The 27,871-nt window shown below is 36.4% G+C and overlaps 1 long non-coding RNA gene across 1 annotated transcript; it reads left to right on the forward strand.

Moving 5' to 3' along the window:
* Positions 1-939: 939 nt before the first annotated feature.
* LOC149784101 (uncharacterized) lies at positions 940-26,819 on the forward strand. Its single transcript, XR_016413743.1, has 8 exons — positions 940-1,250; positions 1,756-1,877; positions 6,797-6,911; positions 23,687-24,247; positions 25,100-25,296; positions 25,797-25,954; positions 26,150-26,256; positions 26,709-26,819. It is a non-coding gene; the product is annotated as an uncharacterized LOC149784101 (long non-coding RNA).
* Positions 26,820-27,871: the final 1,052 nt, after the last annotated feature.

A 27,871-nucleotide genomic window follows, 5' to 3' on the forward strand; every position in this document is an offset into this window, starting at 1 on the left:
TTTCGGCAAGAGGGAGACATACCGATATTCTGCATATAATTATTTTAATGTTTGTCAGAGCGAGAGTATTGGGGCCTGATCAGTTCAATATATTTCTCAACTGATATAGCGGGTATAATAGAGCCCCCCCCCCCCCCGAGTTCGCCACAGAGCGCTCGTGTAATATACGGTTTAATACAAAATACATGATCGTGGGCAGGAATATACAAATTTTGGTCGATATACATGATCGTTGTTATCTATTCAAACGAGGGCCATGAAATACATTAGCAAATCCCTACAGTATTTAAGGCAGGCGATTACGAATTATTTAAACCACATTCTTCATCTGTCACAGATTTTATAATCATTTTGAAGTGGCTGCTTTATCTCGAGGAAAACGAGCGGTAAGTGTTATATAAAACAAAATCTTAATAGCAATTTGATCACTTTTGCGTCATTTTACAGTAAGAATAGTAACAAATAGAGGATAATTTCTTTTCCTACGTTAGGCCTAATACCTGGTATGTTTCTTAGTGTGATACACACACACAAAAACCAAAACAACACCAACAACATTTTAAAAAACCCACAAAAACGAGTGGCGCGCCGAAGCCACGGGCTAAAATGTTTTTTTAAATATTTATTTATAGTATCAATCACAAATTGAAATATATCCAGTATTAGCGTTGGAAAAGAAAGTTTTATTTTTGATATATTTTTTTAAAAATTATCTCATCCTAGCGAAACACTTTCTGCAAATGACCTTAATAAAGGAAAATAATAAATTAACCTAAACCACTTTGAATGTCGACCGTAACTTGTATTTACACGGCATCATGCGCGGAAGAAAATACCAACTGAACCGGGATTTCAGATAGCAGATGAACTTGATTCATTGAACTTCATGAGCACAATCAAACAAATGCAACAGTGAAAAAGTGGAACTATGAAAAATCGAGAATGTTAGATTTGCGAAGGATTTATTCCGAATTATTGTCTGCTAATAAAGGATTCATGTCAGTTGCTGTGTCAGGGATGCCCACACAGCACGCCGTCCAAATGTGAAGTTGCGTCGTGCTGAAAGACATAACACTGTGCCATAATTTATCTTATGTCATGTAAAGAAGCTGCTTAAATTATAGTATTTAAAATTTTCTTCATTTTGTAAGAGCTCAAGAAATTAATTCTGGTTTGAAAGACAAGATGACGGTAAAACTCAGAAGACGTAGCTGTACAGTACCGTTGGTGTTTGAGACATCATAAAAAAGGTAACTGCGTTAACTTCGCTTTTTGTTTGGTAATATGTAGGAGATCATCTTTTGCAGATCTTCTTTGAGCTTGGAGTAGCTTTTACATTCTAAACATTTTTATTTGCACTTATCTGCTTAACATGTATTGCTGGGATATCATATAGAATATGAAGTCAGTATAATGGTACTATATTTTAAATATTTGAATGATAAATTACTGATAAATGATATAATGATAAACTACAAAATAAATAATTTGCCCATTATCCAAAATATGTTAATTAAAACAAACATTGAATGTAAATTCAGATATAATGAGCAGTTGTAAGAAGTCAGAAATAACATTTTATCAATTGAACCAGTTATGTGTTATCATCATCAATTGTTAAATAAACACATGGAGACAAGTATGCTTAAATTCTAAAATGAACACACACACACACACACACACATATGGTATTTTAATTTAATACAGAAAAGGTGACATTGATATATGCAGACCAATAATTTTTTTCTTTTTCAGATACAAATTAAAAAGCCTAATTCTGAGAGTTTCACCTACAACATTCATGATGGAAAAGGGCCACTAATTAAGAGCTGACATATGTGGAAGAAAAATACCATCCATGTTGAAAAGGGCTAGAGGTAATGTGAGAAAACATAATTTATCAATCTGAATTAACATTATTGTTGCTATTTTATCTCAACTGGTCAAAAGGCTAAGTGGGTTTATGTAATGGTCCAGAGTGTGTTATTTATTTCACATCCCTTCTGTCTTTCAACAGTAAGAAATTAGCTACTTTGGAGTCCATAATTCTGATCAATTTGTTTATATAAAACTTGGTTTTGGGCTTAAATCAACATCTTGGATAAATCTAATAATGAGCAAAATCCAATTTTTTTTTTTTTTTTTTTTTCTCTTTTTTTTTTTTTTTTTTTTTTATTAACCCCGTAATAGGTTGACCACTGGGTCGGGGAACCATCCCAGGATCACCTTACAATCAAACATTTCTGGTTATCAGATAATCTAGGGATAATAAATATAATCTACAGAGAAAGTAAAAAAGAAAAAAACACACACACACACACGCATATACATATGCAAATGCCAAAATCTAGGTGACATGGCTTTTGTGATATTACAGTATTTTGTTCCTGTTTACCCTCAAGTCAGAGACAAGTTAAATGTTCATTGTTGAGGTCCATTTTTGAAGAAATTGGTCCTCTTTTTTATTTACCTTGGCAGTGTAATTTTCAATGTTCTTATGCATTGCAACTATTTGCTTAAAAGCAAAAATAGAAGGATTTTTCATATTGAATCTGCAAGTATAAATATAATATTTTGCCAAAATAAGCAGAAAATTACCCAAACTGTCCAGTTGTTCACTTCCTAAAAATGTTTCTTTTTTGGACAGATGTACAATATTTGGGCAAAAAGGTGCAAAAACTTCATTAAAACGGTACCAAAACTGTGAAGTAATACTGCAGTCATAAAAGAGATGCTCAATACTTTCAGTTTCACTCTTACAGAAAGTACATTTGTTGTCATCAAATATGTTAATTCTTTTAAGAAAATCATTAGTAGCGATTATTCTATGGATTAATTTAAAGTTAAAAGAGATCAACTTGGTATCCTTGGTACAGCATTTTGCCCGGCTATATATATCAGACCACTCCTCACTACTTATATTTTTATTTAATACTTGCATCCAAGTTTCTTGCTTCGCAGTGTGTTGCCTTTTAGCTTCCTGTCAAAGATCTTTGTAAATAAACTTGAGTGAATCTTGTTTTCGCAAGTTCGTTATTTTATCATCCTGCTTATCAAAATTATTATGTACTAGGTGGTTTTTTATGGCATCTTTCCATGCTTTAGGAATTCAGCAAAATCCAAGTATATACACGAGGTGATCATGTATAAGATTAGTTGAGTTCTTTTAACCAACCTAAAAGCCATACTTCCACAATATAGACTAAAATCATTAAGTTGTCCTCGAAGTTTGATGAGTGTTAACCATTAATAATAATAAAGTGATCTTTCACCTGACTGAGCATGTTACCACCGCATGCAGTATTTATGCATATAGTGCAGTTTTTACTAAATTTAGAATACATGCTTATATAAATGAGATCTAGATTGAAGAAGTGAAGATGCATACAAATACACGAGGTTATAACCACTACTGCTGATTCAAGTTTGATCATACTTGGCCATTGGGCTTCTATAGTCAAGCTTCACAATGATGCTTATTATGAGTGTGATAAAGGTATGTTAATGAAGTGACCTTGCATCTGATTGGCAGAGTTTCTTACGACTTGCACAACAGTGTTTATGGTCAAATTTAGATCTGACTTGTTTAATTATTTGCTTGTATGTCTGAGGCTGTAAGCAAATTCTATGCAAATAATGTGGTGGTTCTACATCTCACTCACCATTCTTGCTACTGCTCTTAAAACTATTTCTCATTAATTTTATCAGACTTGGTAAATAGATTTATCTCATCAAGATATAGCAAAGGAGCAATTTTGTAAAAAAAATATTCATTCATATTAAACTCAAATTCTGCATCTGATTGGTTGACCTTGCAAATACTATAAGGGCTCTATTTCTGACAAAAAGATTATTTTGATCTAATGTAGCAGAAATGCTTATATGATCAAAACATCTAACATATTTGATAACAAATAAGAAATAGTTTTTCATGTAAATTTGATAAACATTGATAAATCGGTTCATATCATTAAAAGCTTGGAAGAGTTTGATTACATGCGAGACCTTCACATATTAATCATGCTTTATTTAGAGAATTATTTTTGTCAGGATTTAGTAAAATAGGTAAAATCAATATGGACTGGTTTTGTTATGTACAGCAACACTAGTTGTTTACTGAGTACTGAGGGAATTGGTGTAAGGCAAGGGTACATTGCAGTAGGTAACCTGGTTGACTTGATAACAGGATTGTAACACAAACATTTTTATCAGGAGTCTATCATACATACCATTGATTCACTGCAGATCCTGCCCCCATTAGTTACCTTTTAATACATAAAGCATTTGGGTTTTTTATGTCACAAATCCCATAGGGATTAAAATTAACATCATAGGTCTCACTGGATAATTTTGTATTTTGACATACACCTAATTTTTAAGGTAGAAGGCATGAACCTAATTATCACAAGCCTAGCATTTCTAAATTCACACATAAGCTAAATCTATAATGTGGTTTAGATTTACTTTGAGTTAGGCATGGAAATAGGTTGGCTTGTTAGTGACTGCCTGTCACAGTTAGATGAGCATTGGAGATCAAATGCTTGATCTGCAAATGAGCTGCTGACCTTGATGTGTGTCTGCTACAGAGGCAAATATAAAAAAATCTAGATGGTTGAGGGTTGATGAAAAAAGTATGCTAATTTGTTATAGTACTAGTGAACTTTATTCATGCATAAGCCACATACTGATTCTTTTAGCTGCCTTGTCACAGAAAAATATTGAAAATAGCTATTTCTTGTCAAAAAAGAATGTAAAATTTAGGAGATGGTGGCAGTGATGGTTCAGTATAGAAATCAATAGCTGCATCAGGAATTAACCTGATTACTGCAGTCAAAATCTCACATGTATGCTTTCTACAAAAATCATTAGTTTGTTTTTGTTAGTATCTTCAGTGTAAAATTATTCTCATTTTTCTGTAATTGGTCATTGTCGGATGAAAATTCACCAGATAAACTGTCCAGTGAGACCATAAAATACACAATTAGAAAATAAAATAAATTTATTCTAGAAAGAAATATTGCATGCAACTCTGTGACACAAATGAAATTAATGAGAAAACACTTAAACAAATGGCTAACATTACTCATCTGGCTTATATAACTTAACAGTTGGCCATTTCACTGTGGAGTAGTCAGGTATATCTAGTATTGTAAGAACAGAGCCTAAACAGTAATCTCAAAACTTTTATCAGATCAATTGCATACTTAGGTTTGGAAAGTATTACATGGGAATTATGTTAATTTTTAAAGATCAAAATGTACCTGCATGTTTTGACCCTACCAGAACCAAACTAAAAGCTCAAATGTGTGCAGTGCTTTTTGCTCGTCACAACATAATTGGGATTATAACTGCTAACCCTACCCTCTAGCACACATTTAAGATCTTTAGAGTTTTTAAATACAGCCTTCTAATTATATAAGTTTCATTACATTGGTTAATAATTAGTCACATGTGATGACACTTGTAACTAATCAAACCACAGCCACTGAGAGCAGACTAAGCACTGATATTTATGTGGTACAGTGGCAATATACAGTCCGTCTGCTGCACATTTAGTTACCTGCCCATTAAACTGACAACACATGAAACAAACTGGACAATTCTGAAAGCCTTGAATTTGACTTTATTTATCTGTATGGTAGAACAGAACATGAGTTGAAAAGCTTTTAATGAAAGACCTTGATATCAAACCTAATAATAACTGCAGGAGTTATATTATGGATAATTAACCATTCTCTCAGTTTCAAACTGGGCATTCCATCCCATGGGGTTCTAAATGTAAACCAAGTGTAACTGATATCCTAATGAACTGTAAAGACCATAGCAGCACAACAGCAGGGGGCCAGATATGTCCAGATCCAGGAATCATAGACCAGTTTCAAACTGATAATGAACCACATAAAAATGACACATCTGCTAGAACTTATGTGATGAAGATAACTTAAACTGCATTATTATTAATCCTCCTCCTCCACATCATCATAATTGAGATGCATCATATATGTTTTATTGTAAAATAGTTTATGCAACATAATTCAGTGAAGACCTTTACTGCCAATTTACCAGTGAACCATTTGTTTCAATGAACATATTTTATGTTGTAACAAGGAGCATCATTTAAACATTATGATACACTTATCATACCTGTATATGAAATCTTAATACTAACACTTATACTTGCAATACTACTACTAATAAAAACACCTGCACTGATAATTTGATTATGTTCAATTGGACTTGTATCTAAATGATCACCAGCTGTATGAAAAGACATATTTTAATATATAGATATTGGATGGAATACTAGTTACCACAATTGAATAGTCATATGATAAATGATATATTATTATTTTAAACAATTTATATTTGCAGTGAAACATACTTTTACATTATCTTCCCATAAATTTCATTTATAGAGCAGTATACTCTGCATTCACTAAATTACTGAAATGGTTAATAATACAACAACAAATACTGCAACTTCCAGAACCACAAAAATCAAAAGATATAAACAAAAACTTCCCTACATGTATCAACAGTTGTCACTTTATAGACAGAACCATGAAGATTTAGGACAGGATGTTAACAAATTAGGTATTCAAGTTAAAAAGAAAAAAATACCAAGTAAGCTTACTACCAAAAAAATCAAACATTAACAGTGAATTTTAGTACATTCCCAGGAAACAGAATATATAATTTTTCTTAACTTGATCTGATACATCTTAAATCTATAGAAAATGATTCATATTGTATGACTAAAATATTATGTAAACAAAAATTCCATCACTTTTTTCAGATGCAACATGCATACCCCAACCCATCCTTCTTGATCATAAAGTATACCAGCATTCCACTATAAGATGGGGAGCTGTAGTTGCTCAGTGGTTAGCTTTCTGGACCTGTGAAATAAGGTAGGTTCAAATTCTACCATCGGACCAACCTGGGTTAGCTACCATGGTGCGTCCTTGGGCAAGGCACTATACTTAAAGTGCCTTGGCACTAAATAACTTACTTGTGTTGCTTTACCATAAAAAGCCAAACCAAACACAAAACAACAACTTTAAAATATGAGTTGTGTCACTACTAAGTAAAGGAAAATCATACTGAAGAAATGTTTTTGTTAATACAATTTAATGGATCTAAAAATCTCTTTCTTCTGCAGGAGTTTAAAATGTTAAATTAAAAAGGTCATGGTACACATTGCTTTGTTCGTACACATCAGGCTCCGTATCCCATATCCAGCTAAAATTTTCAGTAGAGTCTGAATAAAAAATATTTTAATCTGGATGATAATATTCTTTCTCCATTCATATATTGCACCAGCAAGATTGATCCAGATAAGATTACATTTTACTATGACACTGATGATGAGTATGCCTCATAACAACTGACAAATGTGGAGAGAATGGAGTTAAAATGATTTCTTTTCAGTCATAACACAAGATGATCATTTATTATGAAAAAACCTGAATAAAGTTGGAGTTCATAACCATGACAGTCTTGATATAATATAAATTCAATATATTATTGTTGTCTTGAGGTATAGTTCTGTATATTACAATCTCACACAAGATCAGGGTATATTTTAGTACCATACAGTTAATTCAGGATTGTATTAATACCTATTCTGGTGAATGAAAACTGAATAAGTTTTACTATTTTGGAACCAGTTGCAATAAAGTTCACTACACAAGAGAAAATATGACTTTACTGTAATATCTAAAATGTAAAATCTGCAAACAGAATACTCGCTTGACTTTACACTTCAACTATATCATAATATTTATTTGAAATGAATTTATACAAATGGCATTAAATTGGGTTTCAGGCTGGTAATGACAATGGTCACACTGACTTAGACCCAGGGTGGGCAACCTTGTGACCAATTGCCACAAGTGGCAAATTGGCCATGTAAGTTTGGCTCAGTTGTGGCATCGTATGATGTTTTTCACTTCTCATTCGCCACACCTGTGGCTACATTGAAAAATAGTTTGCCCACCTCAGACTTAGACAACTAGTAAATTATGAAAGAAAAATGTCATTAAATTATGCTTTTCTGGATTGCTAGATTAATAAGTTATTGTTGACTTGAAGTTAGAATATTATGTCAGTGAAGATAACACTCACAGTGACTTTGACATTTTGAGCTTTTTGTGAAGACATTGGAATTATGTGTGTGAAGTGCTAGATTAAGTGTGTGTGTGTGATTTGGATTTGTTACATTACAAAAAAATGTAATGTAATTTAAAAAATTACTAGTTTAAAAAAACCTCAATCATATCATGGATTAAGTAATGATTAAATTGTATTGCAAAGATCAAATCAGCAAGGATAACACTCACAATGACTTGGGTATTCTATATCCCTAAGAATATTTTTGGACCTATTCTGTATAAGAAATTGAATCATGTATTGCAGCATAAGAAAAATTTCTCAGGCATGGAATTAGAGTCTTAAATACAGAAAATCAGTACATACACGTGTTGGTATGTGAAGATAACACTCACTTGACAATATAGCCAAGTTCTTATAACAAATGATATAACTATATGTAGTTTGCTTGTAAAATAAGTTAGGAATGAATATTAATTATATAATTTAGAATAGAGAAAAGCACATTAAATTCCATCAATAAATATTTTGTGCTTAAATAAAATCTTAAACAAAAATGTACAAGTCCAAAATATTTTGTTTTAGTGCTATGTCTTACTACCCAAATAACGGCCATGTATATGTGTTCCAATGTCAATTGTCATCGGAATGAGTAGTCCAAGTTTCAGGAATAGCTCACACACTTGGCAGCCTATATCGACGCTCTTCCACTAATTTATGTGTAATTAATATACTTACAGTGCTGTCTTTATCCTGGTGGAGTGAAAATATGACACTAGCAAATGGACACATTTTCATGTTCCATTGACATACATTTGAATTTGTTGCAATGCAATGGTAGTCGAGGTACGCCAAAGTTTGTTTAAGTAGGTTCATGTGGGAAATATGTTTCTTGAATGAAACAAAACATTGCTTACAGTTCCAATAGGCAAAACATATTTTTATTTGTTTCCTTAAAGAATAATGTTTCAGCTTAACCCGATTTTGGCATTCCTGACTTTCATCGCTTTCCAGCCAACTGAAATGTGGGCCAACAAAACTTGAAAACAGGTCCGGTTCTTTTGTGAGAATTTGAATTTATTAGAGAAAAGACATCAGGATAAGTGAAGTCTGACAAAAACATTATAACTTTACTTTGTAGAAATGCATTGTTATTGGTTACCAGTTGTGTGTGATATTTCAGAAAATTTGACTTTCATTACACTGTTAGTCGACATCAAAACGCTCCACACAGCACCCTTCGTTAGGCAGTAAGACCCATCAGCCCCCCAACAAATATATTGGGTGATGTGTCTTATGTTATCGGACTAGTCCAAAATATTGCTTAAAGTTTCTAAACTATATACAGAACAGTAAGAAACAACTTAAAGAAAATAAATAACTTTTAAAAAAGCTCATAGTAATTGCAATATTAGTTAGAAAGCTGCTGAGCTGTCTTCATACATGCAGCCCACAACACCTTATATACTTATGACATATTGCATAAAAACCCCAGCTTGTTAGAACCTTTAAACAAACATGGGACTTAGTATCGCAAAAGTACATTTAGTAAATCTGCACAATAATTATATTTAAAAAATTACCAACTTAATAGTTTACACATTAGTACCTAATGATTTTATAGCCAAGAAGAAAAAAAGTTGATTTCTAGTGGTACATGCCATGTTTACTGCTGCTGCTCATAGCAAGAGTTCGAAACCTGTGTTAAGCTATGCACTTTTACAGTATGATCGAGATACACCACATGACAAGATTAGTCAGCATGTGTTTGTATCAAGTGAAATAAAACAGAGAAAATCAAAACTTAAACACAGTGACATACAGAAACTTAATATTGGTATAAACACATTGAGAGTAGTGAAGTGGGACGATATAGCGTCAATGGGACTTACCATTAAAAACCACCCTGGGACGATATAGCGTCAATGGGAAATTTAACATTGTGGAAACCCCTGGGATGATATAGCATCAAGGGGAATTTAACATGGGAATATGGGACTGTTTAGCGTCAAGGGGAATTGAACAGGGTGGGACTGTATAGCGTCAAGGGGAATTTAACATGGGCAAAAAAAAAAAAATCTTGGGCCTGTTGAGCGTCAAGGGGAAATGGAGCAGGGTCGGGACCCTATTTTAATAAGATCCTGACCTGATGGGTCTATGGAAATGGAACAGGCGAAAATTGAAACAGGGAGGGGTCTCTATTTTTTATTTTTTTTAAAACAAAAAAAAAAAAAAAAAAAAAAAGGGTAGGCAGTGAAAGTCAAGATCTTTTCGAGACCTATGAGTGGCCCTGAAAAGGGCCTTTGGGTTTATGTTAATATGCCCTTAACATAAAGGGCATCTGTGACTTCTTCTTGTCCTTAGGCTTCGCCTGACTGCAGGACCATAGACTAAAACTCTTTTGAGACATCCTTGCCTCTCCACATAGATCCTACGTATCCATAGGCTGGTATCTGTCCTATGGACAACTGTCCACTTGGATCGGACGTACATCGGTATGTCTGTCCTGAACATCATCGAAGACACAAGCGTAGAAGATTGAACGTTGGTCCACATGTTGAGGCGCCGAGGACAGGTGAAGGAATGCAGTGAACTACACTTATTTATAGGGAGAGGAAGGATTGAAACGGAGTTCACTGACCAATCCAAACACGCCCACATCCAATCCGAAGAGAGCAGTCTGTGACGTCATGTGGTCTATATAGATTTGCTAGCACCTGTGTGCAGTCAATTCATGCGACAGTTTTTCAACATGACGGAAACTCAGAAAACGATAAATTGGGGTGCACCAGCTGTGGAGATACCCAAGGGAAACCGGACTTACTTTCAGAAGAGGTGAATTGGGATTTTGTGGATTTTCTTACCTCGCAAGAATTTGTTCCGGAACCTTCGTCACCTTCTCCTTCATTACCACACGTGGAGAAATTTAGACAGAGACAGAAAGAAGAATTGGAGAAATTTATACAACAGCAAAAGGAAGCGGAACAAGCTTTTCTCCTACAGCAACAGCAGCAAAAAGAAGAGGTAAGAAAAAAACAAGAAGAAGAAGCAGCAGCAAAGAAACAAGGGTGTGAAAATCAAATGGTCACGGTACTGTTAGACATCTTAGCTGAGTTAAGAAGTCTGAAACAAATGTTATCAGACTTCTTTATTACGACCAAAGAGAATACGACCTTCCCGAGCTAAACACTCCAACCCTGTGACTAAGCCTCCCGTGCCACCCTTAGTGATTTCAACCAAATCATCATCATCAACACTACGCAGTCCAGAAGTATGCCTTGGCCGTGGCAAAGGCTTAAGGCAGTTAAAGTTGATTGCGTAAACTCACCCCTACACCAAAAAAGGCCCTTTTCAGGGCCACCCACGTCTGTCGAAAAGAGATAGACTTTCAATTGCCAACATCCATTCAAACTATAAAAAAAAAAACATTTTACCTCTGTAGTACGTGTGTATGAGTGTGTGAGTGTAGGTTCTTATTTTAAAATCAAAACCCAAAGACACTTACCTTTTAATACCTAATTTATTCTTTTATAAATATTTACAATCCAATTCATAATTCACAACAGAGCATTTTAAAAAGTTCATAAACTTCTTCTGTCTCATTGTTCACTCTCTGAGTTTTTTGAATTTCTTCACCACCACAGTCTTTTCCTCCTATTCCTCCTCACTTTCTTCTCTTCTTCTTTTCTTCTCCTGTTTCTTTTTCTTCACCTGTTTTCTTCCTCTTCTTCCTCTGAAGAATCCCTCTCTTCTTCTGACTCCTTGTTTCTTTTTTGGGCAATCTGGAGACCAGTGTCCTTTTTCTTGACAATAATAACAGGTATCTTGACTTTTGTCTTTTCTAGCCCCTTTTTTTCTTTTTTGACGGTCTGGACACTCTGAAGACCAATGCCCTTTCTTCTGACAGATATAGCAAGTATCTTGACTTTTATCTTGAAAGGAAGGAGAGTAGTCCCTCAGCTGGTCTGAAGAGAATTTTTGGATGACCCCTCGCAAAGCTCTGATGAAACGTTCGATCTGGGTAGTCTCTTCCATCGTTGTGCTTGGTTTGAGAGTGAAATGAATAGTGAAAGGACAAGACACATACCCTTTTATATACGCTGGTCTGCTATGACTATAAATTAGTCCATGGTGTTTAAACTTTAGTCATTTGACTTTTTGCTATCAAGATGAAACGATCTAATTCATTTGAGAAGAAGGAAGAAGAAAGTAAGAGGCAGAAACGTGCTTTATCGCCTCGTACCAGGGCTGAAGTCTTGGCACAAATTCATGCCAGTGATTTTGAAGAGGACATGAGTGAACCAGAATCCAAACCCTCTAAACAAAGTTCACCACCCTTAGTCAACCCTGAAAAGTACTATTCCATTCAAGAGACGGAAGAGCATCCCTCTAGAAAATTTAGAACTACAGCTTACAAATACACGGTGAAGTTTAAAGATTTCAAGTCCGAAGTACTGTTAGAGAAAGCAGAAGGGTTCATCACCGAGATGTGGATTGAAATGCTCAGCATGTTTGGCCTCTCCACCCTGTCTGAGCGAAGGACAAGAACGAGTGCATTGTTCAACTGGTCTGCGCACGTTTGTCAGCCCTGCCTGTTACCAACAACATTTGAAGATGCAAGGTTCACAGAAGAAATGTGCTTGTCAGCTGCTGAGATTGTGCCCTACCTGTGGACAAGGCATACTTACCAATAATGCCAAGGCACACCTGTGTCGAGGAAAGAAAAAATGTCACATTTGCTGCCACATCGTGGACTTGGAAGACGAATGCTATGTGCAAAAATACCAACCCCAACCAGAGAAAGAGATCGGTCACAAGAAGAAAGGCAATTTCATCTTTTTCGATTTTGAATGCATGCAAGAGACTGGTATTCACATTTCTAATTTCTGCGTGGCTCATCGAGCGTGCGAGAAGTGCATTCAAGAACCTATTTTCAGTCATTGCCTTCACTGCAGCAAGATTTCTGGAGGACGTGAAAAAATCTTTCGAGGACCAAACACGCTAGCTGATTTCGCTCGATGGGTCTTACACTCCATCGACAAGACGTGGATCCAAGAGGACATCGAACGTTACGGAGATTGTCATCGTCATGCCACAGTGATGGCTCACAATTTCTCCGGATACGATGGACAGTTTCTTCACAGATACTATACAGAACATGGCACCGAACGTCCTAAAGTCACTTTGAATGGAGCCAAAATCATTTTCATGCAAGTGGGACAAGTACAGTTTAAAGATTCGATGAGTTACTTAGCCATGCCTTTGAGTCGAATGCCTAAAACGTTTGGAATGACAGAAATGGCTAAAGGGTGCTTTCCACACTTTTTCAATACGGAAGCCAATCAACACACCGTTCTACCCCATTTGCCTGAGGCTCACTATTACGACCCTGACAACATGCGTACCGAACAACGAGAAGCTTTCTACGCTTGGTACCAGGCTCACTCCTCTGACCCTTTCGACTTTCAGGAAGAAATGCTAAAGTATTGTCGTTCCGACGTGGACATTTTACGGTGTTGCTGTGGAAAATTTCGAGAACTGTTCATGGAACACGGAGGGGTCGATCCTTTCAAAGAAGCTTGCACCATTGCCAAAGCGTGTTCCTTAGTGTACCGGCAATGATTCATGCCTGAAAACACCGTGGCTGTCATCAGTCCTCAAATGACCAACTATGTCAAACGTCAATACTCGGTCAAAGCCCTACGCTGGTTACATTACTTGTGCGACAAGGAAGACAAATGGATTCAGCATGCCCGCAACGGAGGGGGTGAAAAGACCATCAGAATGCATTCGGTCGATGGTTGGGACTTAGAAAACCCCAAGATTGTGTACGAGTTTAAAGGTTGCTTATTTCACGGATGCCCCGTCTGTTACCCTGACCGTGGCACTAAAAATCAGTTTTTACAATGAACCATGGAAGACTTGTACCAGGCCACATGTCAGCAACGCCTAAAGTTAGAACAGGAAGGATACTAAGTGGTGGAAATGTGGGAACACGAGTACCATCACCGTTTGAAAACCGATCCAGAGTTTAAACACCTCGTGGAAAGTTACCAGTTCATGGACCCCCTGAACACGAGGGATAGTTTGTACGGAGGAAGGACCAATGCCACCAGTTTGCTGTACCAAGCCGACGAAGAGAAAGGAGAAGAAATCAAATACTTGGACGTGTGTTCACTGTATCCCTACGTATGCAAATATTGTCGCTTTCCTGCAGGGCACCCACAATTGTTGACGGAACACATCGATTTGAAAAACATTCGACAATATGAAGGCTTGATCAAATGTAAAGTTTTGGCTCCCACTGACTTGTACCATCCCGTTCTACCTCACCATTGTCAAGACAAACTGATGTTTCCTTTGTGCCTTACTTGTGCTGAAACGTGCAACCAAGACCAGCCTTGTCAGCACACCCAGGAAGAACGGGCCTTGACGGGGACGTGGGTCAGCGTAGAATTGTTCAAAGCTCTGGACATGGGATACCAACTGTTAGAAGTGTATGAAATTTGTCACTTTCCCAAGACAGAACAATACAACAAGGGTGACCCCACTCAGAAAGGCATTTTGGCAGACTACGTGGATGCCTTTTTGAAACTAAAGCAAGAAGCCAGTGGTTATCCGTCCTGGTATCACACTCCCGAAGACCAAAAGACATTCAAAGAGAAATACTGGGCACAAGAAGGCATTACTTTAGATCACATCGAGAAAAACAAAGGCAGGCGATCGTTTGCCAAAGTGATGTTAAATTGCTTGTGGGGTAAAATGGCACAACGACCGTGTTTACCCAAGAATATTTGACAGAACCTTCCTGCTACTTCCAGATGATTCACAACAAAACTAAATTCATCAAACACGTGGACGTCGTTCGCGAAGATTTGATCTTAGTCAATTACGAAGAAGATCTGGACTTTGTAGAAGCCGATCCTTTTGGAAATGTCATCATTGCAGCTTACGTGACAGCTCATGCTCGCTTAAAACTGTACGAAGCTTTAGAACTGTTAGGGGAACGCGTCCTGTACTTTGACACGGATAGTTGCATCTACATCGATCACCCGAGTCAACAGCACTCTAACATCGAAGGAGACCGTTTAGGAGCCTGGACAGACGAGCATTCTGACGACAAGATTCTAAGTTTCGCCAGTGGCGGTCTTAAAAATTACGGCTACGAATACCGGGACAAACAAGGAGAAGTGCACACGAAGTGTAAAGTGAAAGGATTGACTCTGAATTATCGTACCAGTCGAGTGGTGAACTTTGGCGTATTGAAAGAAGCTTTGCAGTCTAGAGAAGATGAACACTTTAAAGTGACCACCTATCAACCGAACAAGATTGTACGTTTACCCACTCACCACATCGTCAGTCGACCCTTGGAAAAAGTCTGTCAAATCGTGTATCAGAAGCGAGTGCGGCTTCCCAATTACTTTATATTGCCATATGGACATGTCGGTATAAAACATTGGTTGTAAGTGGATAGCCACTCACCAAAAGCATGACTACGCCACAGCAAGAATCAAGTGAGAAACCTGATGAGAACTCCAAGTTCAAACCCTACCATTTTCCAGTCTTCTTACCTGACTATTGTGATTGTGCCCGTCGATTGGACACATTTCAGAAATAGTTTTCGGATAGGGAAGGATTACCTTCTTCGCATGTTTTAGCTAGAACAGGATTTGTCTACTTGGGACCTGAGTCAGGATTGGGATACGAAGTACAGTGTTTCGCTTGTGGACTGAAGTTACGAATGAATCTATGTATCTATAAAGGTTCAGCTATTCTGGAACACACTCGATGGTCTTTGCACTGCCCTTACCTTTCTATGGCCTTTCCACCCATTACACTACGGTACAATTATGACGGTACCTTAGAGACAGTACCTTCAAAAACTAGATATAAAAAAGGAACGATGTACAAGCTTGAGACTGCATTGTGACTAGTATAAAAAGGGGCTATGGTCAAGATCGATAGTTCATTGTGACTACCGAGACCAAGCGAACAAGATGAATCCTTTCAGAGAAACACAAAACAAGTTCAGAAAGGCACAATTCAAGTTTGGGGCTTCTGAAGTGGAATGTGATTGTGAGCCTTGCGATGGGAACGATGCTGTACGCTGTGACCTTAGCGATGCCGTAAAGCATCATGAGAACTTTGTTCTCACTACCCCTCTCATGGAAAGTGATGCTGTGCGTGTCAAACCTGAGGGATGCGAAAGCGATGCTGCTCGTCCTCTTGGACACTTTACTGGGTTTCATTTTAAATGTGGATGTTCACCTTCACGTCTACCCCCCTACGGATGTCATCCAGACTTGAGCAAACTCCTGTCCATGTCACCCAGCCCTCATCGAAACGAACCTGTGAAAGACGAATATTCGTTCCCTGTGTGTTTGTCGGAATACTGCGACTTTGAAAATCGTCTTCAATCATTCAAAGGAAAATGGCCCAAGTATCTGGGAGGACCGATCCCCAAAGAATTAGCCAGAGCCAGATTTTTCTACTTGCACGAAGGGGATAAAGTCAAGTGCTTCAGTTGCGGTGTGTCACTTCACCACTGGGAACCACAAGATTCGGCCTATCTAGAACATGCTCGTTGGTCACCGAATTGTCATTACTTGCCCTTAGTGGGACCGAGACATTGAAGTAACTTACCATGTCGTTAAAGAAGAAACCAGATTGGTTAGGAGTCAAATGTTGGACATCATCGAGACCAGTATTTAAACTTCATTTCAAAAACGATATTGAATCATTACCTAAAGAACTGCAAGAGAAGATTTACAAGGAAGTTTGGCAGGGGCTTGCCAGAGTGAAATCTCAATGGATAACTGTAGAACTTTTATTCCGAGAAATTCACAAGAGATAAGTGAAAAAAGTCAACCAGTGTGTTAGATTTCTCTGGGTCAAGGGTGCATTCATACTATTATATCGCTTTAGACCGTTTACATCAAAAGAGTTCAATGAGATTCTTGAACGTTACCCTGAATGGCAGTGGTCTGAAATTACTCACTATGTGGATTACTTTTGCTCTAGGAGAAGATTGTGAATTGTACGTTTTAAGTGATGATCTTGGTAATATAAGATTTTAGTCTTAGGGGGATGTTTTCCTTCAGGTCTGCGCTTTAACTATAAGAACCTACAGTATTCGTCATTCAGACCGTGTGATCGACGAGAGAATCTAATCCGAAACCGGCTAAGCAATGAAATTATCTAAATTACACTAATAAATACTTACATAAAATATATATATATCAAATTTGGACCAATGGCGAAGACAAGGATTCAGTCTCCCCGAACTCTCCATTTATGAGAGGCGAGTGTGATCGACGAGGGAATCTAATCCGAATCTAGCCAAAAGTATTACAAAATAAATACACTCACAAAACAAGTACCAAATTCTGAACAATAGAAAAACTCATTTTATCAAAACTAGCCCACTGACTGATAAAACTCTACAAACAAATATCATTAAATTAAAAAACACCTAGTTCAAATACCAGGAAGAAATATACAGGGGGTGGGTGGTGGGAAAAACAAAACAAACCTTCTCCACTTCTCCTAACTTAATACTCACCTAACACCCTAACTAACAGCTCCAAAAGTCTATCTTCTACATAGGTGACAGCTAAGACAAAAACTAGGTATAACCATATAGTCCCAAAATAGAACGTAAAAGGTGGTCGCAAGAATAGACCATCAGGGATCCCCCGTATTAAGACCCTAAACTTACACATATAAGGTAGTCAAAAAAAACCAACGACTATCGGGCCCGGCGGCACAATGCTGCAAATATAACAAATATATAGAATACCACCCCAAAAATTACTTGTATAAGGTAGTCAAAAAAAACCAGTGACTATAGGGCCAGCAGCACAAGGATGCAACCAAAATTTACAACTAGATAATTAGGACCCAAAAACAATTACTCAGTAAGATGGAAAAAACACCAACTCCATCCAGGGCCAGCAGCACAAGGCTGCAAAACCAATCGACAAATACTGTCACCTAAAAGCTAACATCGACCTCAATAGACTCTATCTCTCTTAAAAACAGCACAGAGTTTTTATGATTCAAAATTCCAAAGACGGAAATTTAGAACAAAAATACCCTGGATCGGAAAAACCCTGCTAACCTGTGGCAAGACAACTCCGCCCGAGCCTGACCACTTTCGCCCTTTGCGACGGACAGACATCAAAACATATACGTGCAGTGCACGCATCATAAATTAAAAATACGGACTAGATCGGGTCCAATCCCACTAGTCGCTAATCAATGCAAATGAATGACAGAGTGTGTGCTGGGTCCAATCCCACTCAAACAAAACATAGGCCTTACAATCAGATCGATGTGTACACAAAAGTACCTTGACCTGACGGCCCAATCAATTAGTGTTCTGTGAACACAGATATGCCTGGAGGAAGTGGCTCCATTCCTTCCTCCAAGGAGTAATCAGTTAGGTGCCTGTGGCATCATAAACCAGTGGTACATGCTCAATGCGAAGCGCACGCCACTATAATTCAACTCAACAACAACAACAATCGTTCAGACCATTCCACGGAATAAACAAAGAAGATGGAGGTGACAAAATTATTCAATCTATTAAGAGATATCTATTTTTGGATAATGGATGTTGAATATGTTGTAGGAAGAATAGAAAAGGAATGGAGTGATGGAAATAGGCAAGACTTGTTAACTATTCAAGTCAAAGGACTAAAGGTGGCCGGAGATCTCATCGCAGGGATGATAGAAGAAGAAGTCAACAAGTCAAGCGGATTTACTGACCCACCTTATGTCAGAGTGGGAAGTTTGAAGGAAGCACTGGACCATGTCATCCAAGTCGGGTGCTTCCTGGAAAAAGTATTGTATTGGATGGAGTGGTGATACGTAAATTGGGGGTTCGACCAGTTGACAAAAACGGAAGAAGTAATGAGGAAAGTGCTGACGGAAGAGGTAAAGAACATCAAAGAAAAGTGGTCTAAGGAAAGAAAAGAAGAAGAAAATAGAAAGAGAAAAAAAAGCTTTGAGAAACTCAACAATAACTGGATAAGAATACAGGAGAAATTCCGAGTGATAGGTCATCCTGACTGGATGCCTGAGTCAGAAATAAAGAAGAAGATGACAGGAATATTGGTAAAATTTAGAAGATGGTTGAAGAAGTGGAAGAGTTAGAAGAAGAAGAAACCCAAAGGCCCTTTTCAGGGCCACTCATAGGTCTCGAAAAGATCTTGACTTTCATTGCCTACCCATTTTTTTTCTTTTTTTTTTTTTTGTTTTAAAAAAAATAAAAAATAGAGACCCCTCCCTGTTTCAATATTCGCCTGTTCCATTTCCATAGACCCATCAGGTCGGGACCTTATTAAAATAGGGTCCTGACCCTGTTCCATTTCCCCTTGATGCTCAACAGGCCCAAGATTTTTTTTTTTTTTTTTTTTGCCCATGTTAAATTCCCCTTGACGCTGTACAGTCCCACCCTGTTCAATTCCCCTTGACGCTAAACAGTCCCATATTCCCATGTTAAATTCCCCTTGACGCTATATCGTCCCAAGGGTTTCCATAATGTTAAATTTCCCATTGACGCTATATCGTCCCAGGGTGGTTTTTAATGGTAAGTCCCATTGATGCTATATCATCCCACTTCACTACTATTGAGTATATATTTATAAATCTGAAATGGTTAATTAAAAATAGTTATTAGTCAAATTAACAAGGATGCCAGTTACTAGCTTTGATACTCTGTTTTTGTTAACTGAAAACATGTAGACTCAAGCCACATCTATAATGATAATTTCTGGCACTTTCAAGGCTGATATAGCCCTTTCATTAAAACCTGCAAACATTTTTGACAATTTTATCTGCAAACATTGCTGTACATTTTATACACATCTGACTTGCCAGTATTTCTCCCAGCCATTGAGCTACCATTGGCAGAAGAGATCTTTTTGCGAAAAATATTTCCAAATCAAATCCTGTTTGGTTACTTGTAAATCGACATGGAATAGCACAACCCTAGCACAAATATTACTATCCCTACTTCGTGGAGACATTGAGGCTATGACATTGTAGCTACTCAACCTTCTGTCTTATGACCATTTTGAATTTTGCGCTAGATATGGCTGTTACCAAATACCGGTGTCTAAACAGTACTTAGGTGCTTTCTGGAAAGATTTGCATGCAGTAAGATTGCACATCAGATCCACAATATTTCCATCAATATCAACACAGATTGGAGGGGGGCCTTTGAAATTGTTTCTACATATTTAAACAGGTTTTCAATGAATTGTTGCTTTTTGTTTTTATTAGCAGGTATTTATACATTTATAAAATGAGTGTCCTGTATCACAATATGTATCAATCTTCCTGCAAAAAAGTTTCCCTTGTTTTTTTGCTCCCAAGTTACTCCCATTTTATTCTTGATAAAAGTAGCTACCCCTCCCCTTACATCTCCTTATAATCATTCACAATTATAACCCCATTTAATTTTTCCTCATATGAAGTTATTAGTTCTTTAGTCAACTTATTATGTGTTTCTTGTATGAAAATCATATCATAATTTGTCTTGTTGTTTAGTTTAATTATTTTTTCCCTATTTATTCAGTTTAAATTTGCTGAGGCTATATGGAAGTTTTTTATATCCATTTTCGCCTCTCCACCAGGTTGTCGCATTTTTGGTTATACATTAAGTATTATTAGTTTTAATTTAGAATTGAAATATCACCTAGGGGATCAAATAGTAATTTATTAGTCAACATGTAGACCCACTCCATGACCTTCTTGAATCTGTAACCCAGAAATTCCGATTAACTATGCATCTTTTAGAATCATACAATACATTATATAAAATATGGTAATGTATACCTTAAAACAATACTGCATTTTAATCCAAGTTTCCAATTTTGCAAGAAGTTGTCCCGCACATGCAAAATCATCTGCTACCCAATATGTAAACTTGTCGCCAGAACATAAATTCTCAAAAAATTCCCCAGCGTATAGTCTGTTTCTAAATTCTTTAGTAATTTTCCCCCATCAACAAGACGCAAACACATTGCATCCTATTTCATTGTTGTTTCTCTTCCACATAATAGCTTATTTTTTATAAAATGTTAAACTTTACTAATCTTTTTTCAAGATCACTTTAGTTTGCAAAAATATATCTTGTCATTTATTGGCATTCTACATTGAATTTTGTAAACTAGCTATAAACCTGACCTAATTACTCAACTTAACTGCTGACAGAAACAGTCTACAGTAAATGTATTTCATTTCTATAGCTCGATGGATAAACATTACATCTTTTAAAGCTGTGCACAGAATAGGCCGACATATCACGAGTCAGGAAAACATGGGGGTGGTATCCCCTGTGTCCAAAATTAATATCATTTTGAATAGAATATTCTAGTGACAATTGCCTCTTTTCAAATGGTAAGCATTGCTTTTTTTTATTTTCGTCAATCTGTCAAATTTGGTATGCATTTTGCTTTAATATTTGAGATGGAAACCTTAGGTGCATAGAAATGTCAGACAGCATTGTACATCATGGATGGTGTCCAACATACTTTTATGATCATAAAACAAAATCCCATTGTTTTAGTTATGGCCACTGATTTAAAAAATATTCATCCAAGCTAAATATAATAATAATAATAATGAGGACTTTGTATAGCGCCTAATCTTTAGAAGCTCTAAGCGCTTTGCAACATTAGACAACATAAAAACATACACAATGATATGATTACAAAAACAAACACCATGAAATTAGAAAACATAAAAAACATGCTGAGAATATTTAAGGTAGTTAACATTATTAAGTCATTAAGTTTGTTTTTGCAGTCAGAATAAGTAGTTTTGAGAGCACTCTTGAATGGGATCACTGCGTCTTTGTGTCTAAGTTCAGTGAGCAATTCATTCCATGTTGCTGGGCCCTGGTATGCAAAAGAATGCTGTCCATGTGACTCTGTTTTCATAGTGAGAATAATGAGTATATGATTGTCGGAAGAGGAGTGTAAGTATCTTGCTTGTGTGTACACATAGGTGAGGTCGGATAGGTATGTTGGACTAGAGTCTGTCAGTGAAACGTAGCACAGAGAACTAATGTTGTGTTTGATTCTGGATCGAATGGATAGCCAGTGTTGGGTACAGAGCAGCGGGGAGGTGTGCTCTGATTGTGGTACTCTGAGTATGATCCAAGCAGCTATGTTTTGAACTTTTTGAAGTCTCTGCAGTAGATATTAAGATGAACCAGACAGAATTGAGTTACCATAGTCCAGTCTTGAAAGTAGTAATGAACACACAAGTGTTTTAGTGGCATCAACTGAAAGATATCTGAGAATGGAGCTGATGCGTCTCAGCTCAAGATATGCAGCCTTGCATATGTTCATGACATGTTGGTGCAATGTGAGAGTACTGTCCAGAGTAACACCTAGGTTTTGTACTGATTGTGTGAATTTAATGTTGGTGTTGCTGATATTTATTGTGTGAGGTAAAGGACGTGAATGAGAAAGTCTTTGTGTTGTAATCAGAATGGCCTCAGTTTTATCATCATTCATCTGCAGCTTGTTACAAGTCATCCATGATTTCACATCAGAAATGCACATCTCTACACCTTGGATGGTAGCATCAACTTCAGTTGGGTGGCTAGATTTGTATATTTGGGTGTCATCAGTGTACAACTGGTGAGACACTGGATGATGATCTATGACACTTGAGAGCAGCTGAGTGTATAGAGTGTAGAGAACAGGTCCAAGAACAGACCCCTGTGCAACACCACAACATAGATCAACTGGGCTGGAGTGTAATCTATTTGCAGACACAATTTGTGTCCTGTGGCAAGGGCGATATGCAGATTGTACATTGCTAAAAAGACTGTTTGAATTCAGACAAGATGCAAGCTGGGATTGAACAACCTTTTGTAAGATTTTTTATATGAATTGGAGATTAGAAACCGGGCAGTAGTTCTTTAAATCCTTATGGTGTAGTGTTAGTTTCTTCAGCAGAGGTTTTACAATGGGAGTTTTGAAAAATGATGGAAATTATGCTGATGAGAGAGAGGTATTAATAACATCAGTTAGTGAAGGCAATACTGGATCTAAGCACTCAAGCAGCAGTAATGTTGGAATTGGATCAAGTTCACATGACTTTGGTGCACTCTAGGATGATTACTTAAAAATGCATTTATTGGTGGTGAGAGACTAAATACATGACTTGATACTTGTGTTTAGCATTAATTGGAAAGCTGAAGATTAGTAATCTTTTGACATACATATCTTAATTGTACCATTTAATTTACAAAATTCAATGTAATTTGCATTGGTAAAATGTGTAGTACAAGAAAAGTCATTATGAATCAGAGATAAATCATATCTTTGTTTTGTCTGGAGCTTGACTAATTTATTGCACATTTCTGTACACTATTTTGTCTTTAATCCAGGATTATTCACTGCATTCGGATGCATTTCATGGTGAAAATTCACCAGCTGGATTTAAAAGTGGTGAATATTGCTAGCGATTGTTCTGCAAACCCTGTATGTCACAAGGAGTCAGTGTATTCAAGGACTCATACAGTATTTACAAGTTCTCATTGACATTTCAGATGAAAATGAAGAACTGAAAAAAGATGAAAATCTCAAGTGGAAACCTTTCTGGTCAGCCATCTCATCCAAAACCTCCTGAAATGGAGAGTATTTTGCAGACTCCAAGATTTCCTCTTATCCTTCTGGTATGTTCTATTTAGTTTATCTGGTCTCTTTTTATTTTTTATCAATTGCTTTTATACCATGCCACAATTGGAAATTCTTTATCAAAAGTATGTATAAATTTCATCATTTTTCTGTCTGTTTAATAAGATGTGTTTAAGAGTACTTACTTACTCATGATGCTGTATATATGAGATTAGATGTTTTGTTAAAAAAGAATGCATTTTGTGATATACTGTATCACTGCTTTATATACAGTGGTCATTGCAACCAGTATGCATTTTGTTTACATGCCAAAAAATCCAGTCTGATTTCTTTGTTTCTTTTTTACTGCAGTTAAGGAGTAGTGATCATCTTTATACTCTTAGCTGCATCCAGAAGGACAACACCATCACCATCCCCATCCACTCTGGAGTGGAGAATATAAAGATTTCTCTCTGCCAGTTCCTCTGCAAGTAGTAAGTATTGAGGATGGAAAAAAAATGTACATTATAGAATAATGAAACAAATACTACAGGCGTTGACTTTTATATAATCTCTTATTTCATTTACAGCTCTCTAAATACGAGTAGGTCAATTATACACTGTATTTATGAATTTAATTCTCATCTAAGGTAGTAGAACTGTTTTATGTTTGACAAAATGTTGGGTAATTTGTGGCCATACACTAAAAACACATTTTATAGCATTTAAAAATGCTTATGTTCAATGCACGTAAAACTCATTGGTTTGTTGTCACTTCAGTTGATAATAGTCTTGTCATCTTGTAGACATTTTGAATGTTAGTGTTCAATGCTAAGGTCATATACATTGATTCAACATCAAAATTTGTTTGCAAAATGGAAGATTATGACATGAAAGCACAAGCTCTTGTAGCTTAGATACTGTTATTTCAGAACATTGTGAGATGTTAATTAATTAAATTATAGGTCATAAAACATACTGTTCAAGACTTATTTGTGCAAATAAACAATGAATTGTTTTTCATTGATGTGTCGACTGTTCATCATTCCATTGGTTTTTTTTATTTTTCTTTCTGATGTATACCATTGTCTTGTGTAAGTCAGACGCCTAAACCATCTACATTGAATGCAGACTTTACAGACACCAGCAGTGAAACAACATATCCAGGGAATAAAAAAATAAAGGATTATGGGAAAAGTTTTCATATAAACTGTACAAAAACCATGTATTTCATTCCATAAATATATTTCATTGTTAAACCCATGTTCACTGTACAGCTCTTTTTAAGGAGTTTATAATAATGATCTTGATCTTTCAAAACTAATTTCATCACAAATCTGTTACAGATTTCCAGTTCAATGTACTTATGAAACTGGACACAAATATTGAGAATTTGTTGGAGCAGCTGGCCCTCCAAGTTCATACACAAGGCCCAGACACAGAATATAGAGAAGAAATTCTTGCAATGCCATGTGATTCAGTGGAGGAACTAGAGGGCCTTTGCCAGAGGTTGGAGGAGAATCCCAAACTCTCCAAGAAGATGGTAAATTGGTGCTTTATTTTCTTTTTAAAAAAACTGTTATAACCTTTATTTGCTGTTGTGAACCTCAATATGCATTATGCAAGTTCTGCAGTGCCTGTATAATTATTTTTGGGGGTGGGGTGAACATGTAGTGGTCGGCTGTTTTGTCTTACGGATGTAGGCCAAAACATGTTTAGAGATGAACATGTAACAGGTATTTTACTACATATACACTATTACATATTATGTGGCTACTTTAATTCAATCCTTGAGTGAATGTCATTTATGAAGTTAATAGATTCACGGTGGTTAATTTGGTTTATAATTGCTATTAGTACATTGTGTTGCATAGTTAATGTTATCAAATTTTTTTCAAGTTAGAGAAATTAAATTTGCTTGCAAAACCATGGCAAAAAATAACTATATACAAGCATATTTTGTCACATCGATCATGAAATACTACTAATAATAAAAATATCAAAATCAAAAAATAGTAATATTATTATTATTATTATTTTCAGATATGCTACTTGAGCTCCCTTGGCAGGTTTACAATTGGGGATAGTGTCTGCAGGATGATGAAAAAGCTTAAAACAAAAAGACTGGCCAGAGTATAGTCCAAAGGGACGTAAAGGGAAAAAAGCATTTCAAGAGCTTGTGATATGTCAGGTTTTGATAAGTAAGTATGGCTTGATTTAAATTGTGTTTTTCATGTGACTTGCCAGAGATTTTTAAATGAATTGATAAAGTAACTTGAGACCACATTTCAAAGTACATGTTTTAAAAATATTCCATTGATTATTGCTGGCATTTAGAAAAATGCAATGCATCCTTTGTTGTGAAACCTTTTTAAAACATTGTATTACTCTTGCAGAAGCCTGCTTGAAAACTAATGGCAAAGCAAAGGCAAATGGAATGGAAGAGACCATATCAGAGACCCTCAAATATGCACCCAACCAACGCAGAATGATAAAAAACAAGGTAATCCAAATGACTCTTATTTCATCAATATTGGATTCAGTTTCGTCTTTTAAAGCATAGTATTTGCAAAGCGGATGCATTTCTAAACTGATAACAAAATCAGCTTATCCTATTGCCCAGGACTATCAAAGCTAGAGTCCAGCTAACTACAATATGCATATATCTTGTCTGATCGGACAAGTGCCTCCATTTGGAATTTTTATTCACATGAAATATTTGGATGAAATAAATTCATCTTTGTGCAAATTGATTGCACCATCCACTTGCCAGAAATGATAAGTAAGTGCAAAGTTATCTTGTATCATGGCTTAACGATAGTAAGGGAAGCACAAGTGCAGTGAAGAAAATTTCATACATTTTTATAATGCTGATTAACATGACTTCTGCATATGTAACTAGTGCTGAGATGATATGACTTTATTTAAGCATTACAATTTTGTTTTAATTTGCAGGTGCCTGAGCAGAAGAAGTAATAGATAAACTTTACAGTGGACTTGGAGACTGATTCTGATTCATAATCTTAATTAAATCTAGAAAATAAACATTAAAGTCATATTAAAATATCTGTTGTATTGTTTCCTTCTTTCATTTTTCTCTTAAAAACAAATGTCTGAACCTTTAGTCTGTAAATTCAGTGGATTCCTTATCAGCCCATCTAATTTTACTTTACACCATGCTACTTTAAAAAAAAGATGAATTATCCCCATTGGGGTAGGTCCCCCCAACCCCCCACCCTACTTTGTCAACTTACCTGCCACATTTAAATCTAATGGAAGGCCCTGCTGTAAAGCCTGTTAGTAAAACTACCCAACAAGAGGATTTCATACATTTGCAACTCCTAGGTGGATGGTAATGTTTTCATTTTTGTAATGTAGATTTGGACATTCTTGCCACCAGTATGGAATATGTGTTTCAGAAACACAAGCAGCTTTCATCAGATTTGCATAAAGGTTTTATATGTTGTGAGTATGTTGTAGGAAGTTTTTTTAAATAACATCATATGAGATGATGCCAGTGGAAATGGCAGAAAAGTGTCTGTATTGTTCACCAACTACACCTTGTTCTTACAAAATGTGGCTGTTACACATTCCCATGATGATGTCACTGACAGCCATCAGTGAGGAATGCCCCAGCAAGCATAATACAAATTGCTTCCATTGTAATTGTTACAATTCCATTCTGACCACTCCAGTGTCCTAGTGGTTAGAGTGTCCGCCTCAGAAGCGGGAGGTCATGGGTTCAAACCCCAGCCAAGTCATACCAAAGACTTACAAAGATGGTATTAACAGCTACCTCGCTAGACGCTCAGCATTAAGAGGTTAGTGTTAGGACTGATCGGCCTGGTGTCAGGATAATGTGACTGGGTGCAACATCATACTACATGTTTGCAGCATGATGCCCCAGTGCTATACATCACTATAAACTGCCACACTGCAGACATCGTAGCAATATGACTGAAAAATTATTCAAGCTACGTTAAAAATCCAATCACACACACACAATTCCATTCTACGATCCAGAACCAACACTAATTCCGTACTACAGTTCTTGCATTTCAATCCAATTTTGCTTTTGAAATGTAGTGCCACTCAATTCATAATGAACCCATTCATTT

The sequence above is a fragment of the Sinohyriopsis cumingii genome, chromosome 14 (genome assembly GCF_028554795.1).
Source record: "Sinohyriopsis cumingii isolate HCF-2022 chromosome 14, ASM2855479v2, whole genome shotgun sequence".
In the NCBI taxonomy this organism is placed as follows: Eukaryota; Metazoa; Mollusca; class Bivalvia; order Unionida; family Unionidae; genus Sinohyriopsis; species Sinohyriopsis cumingii.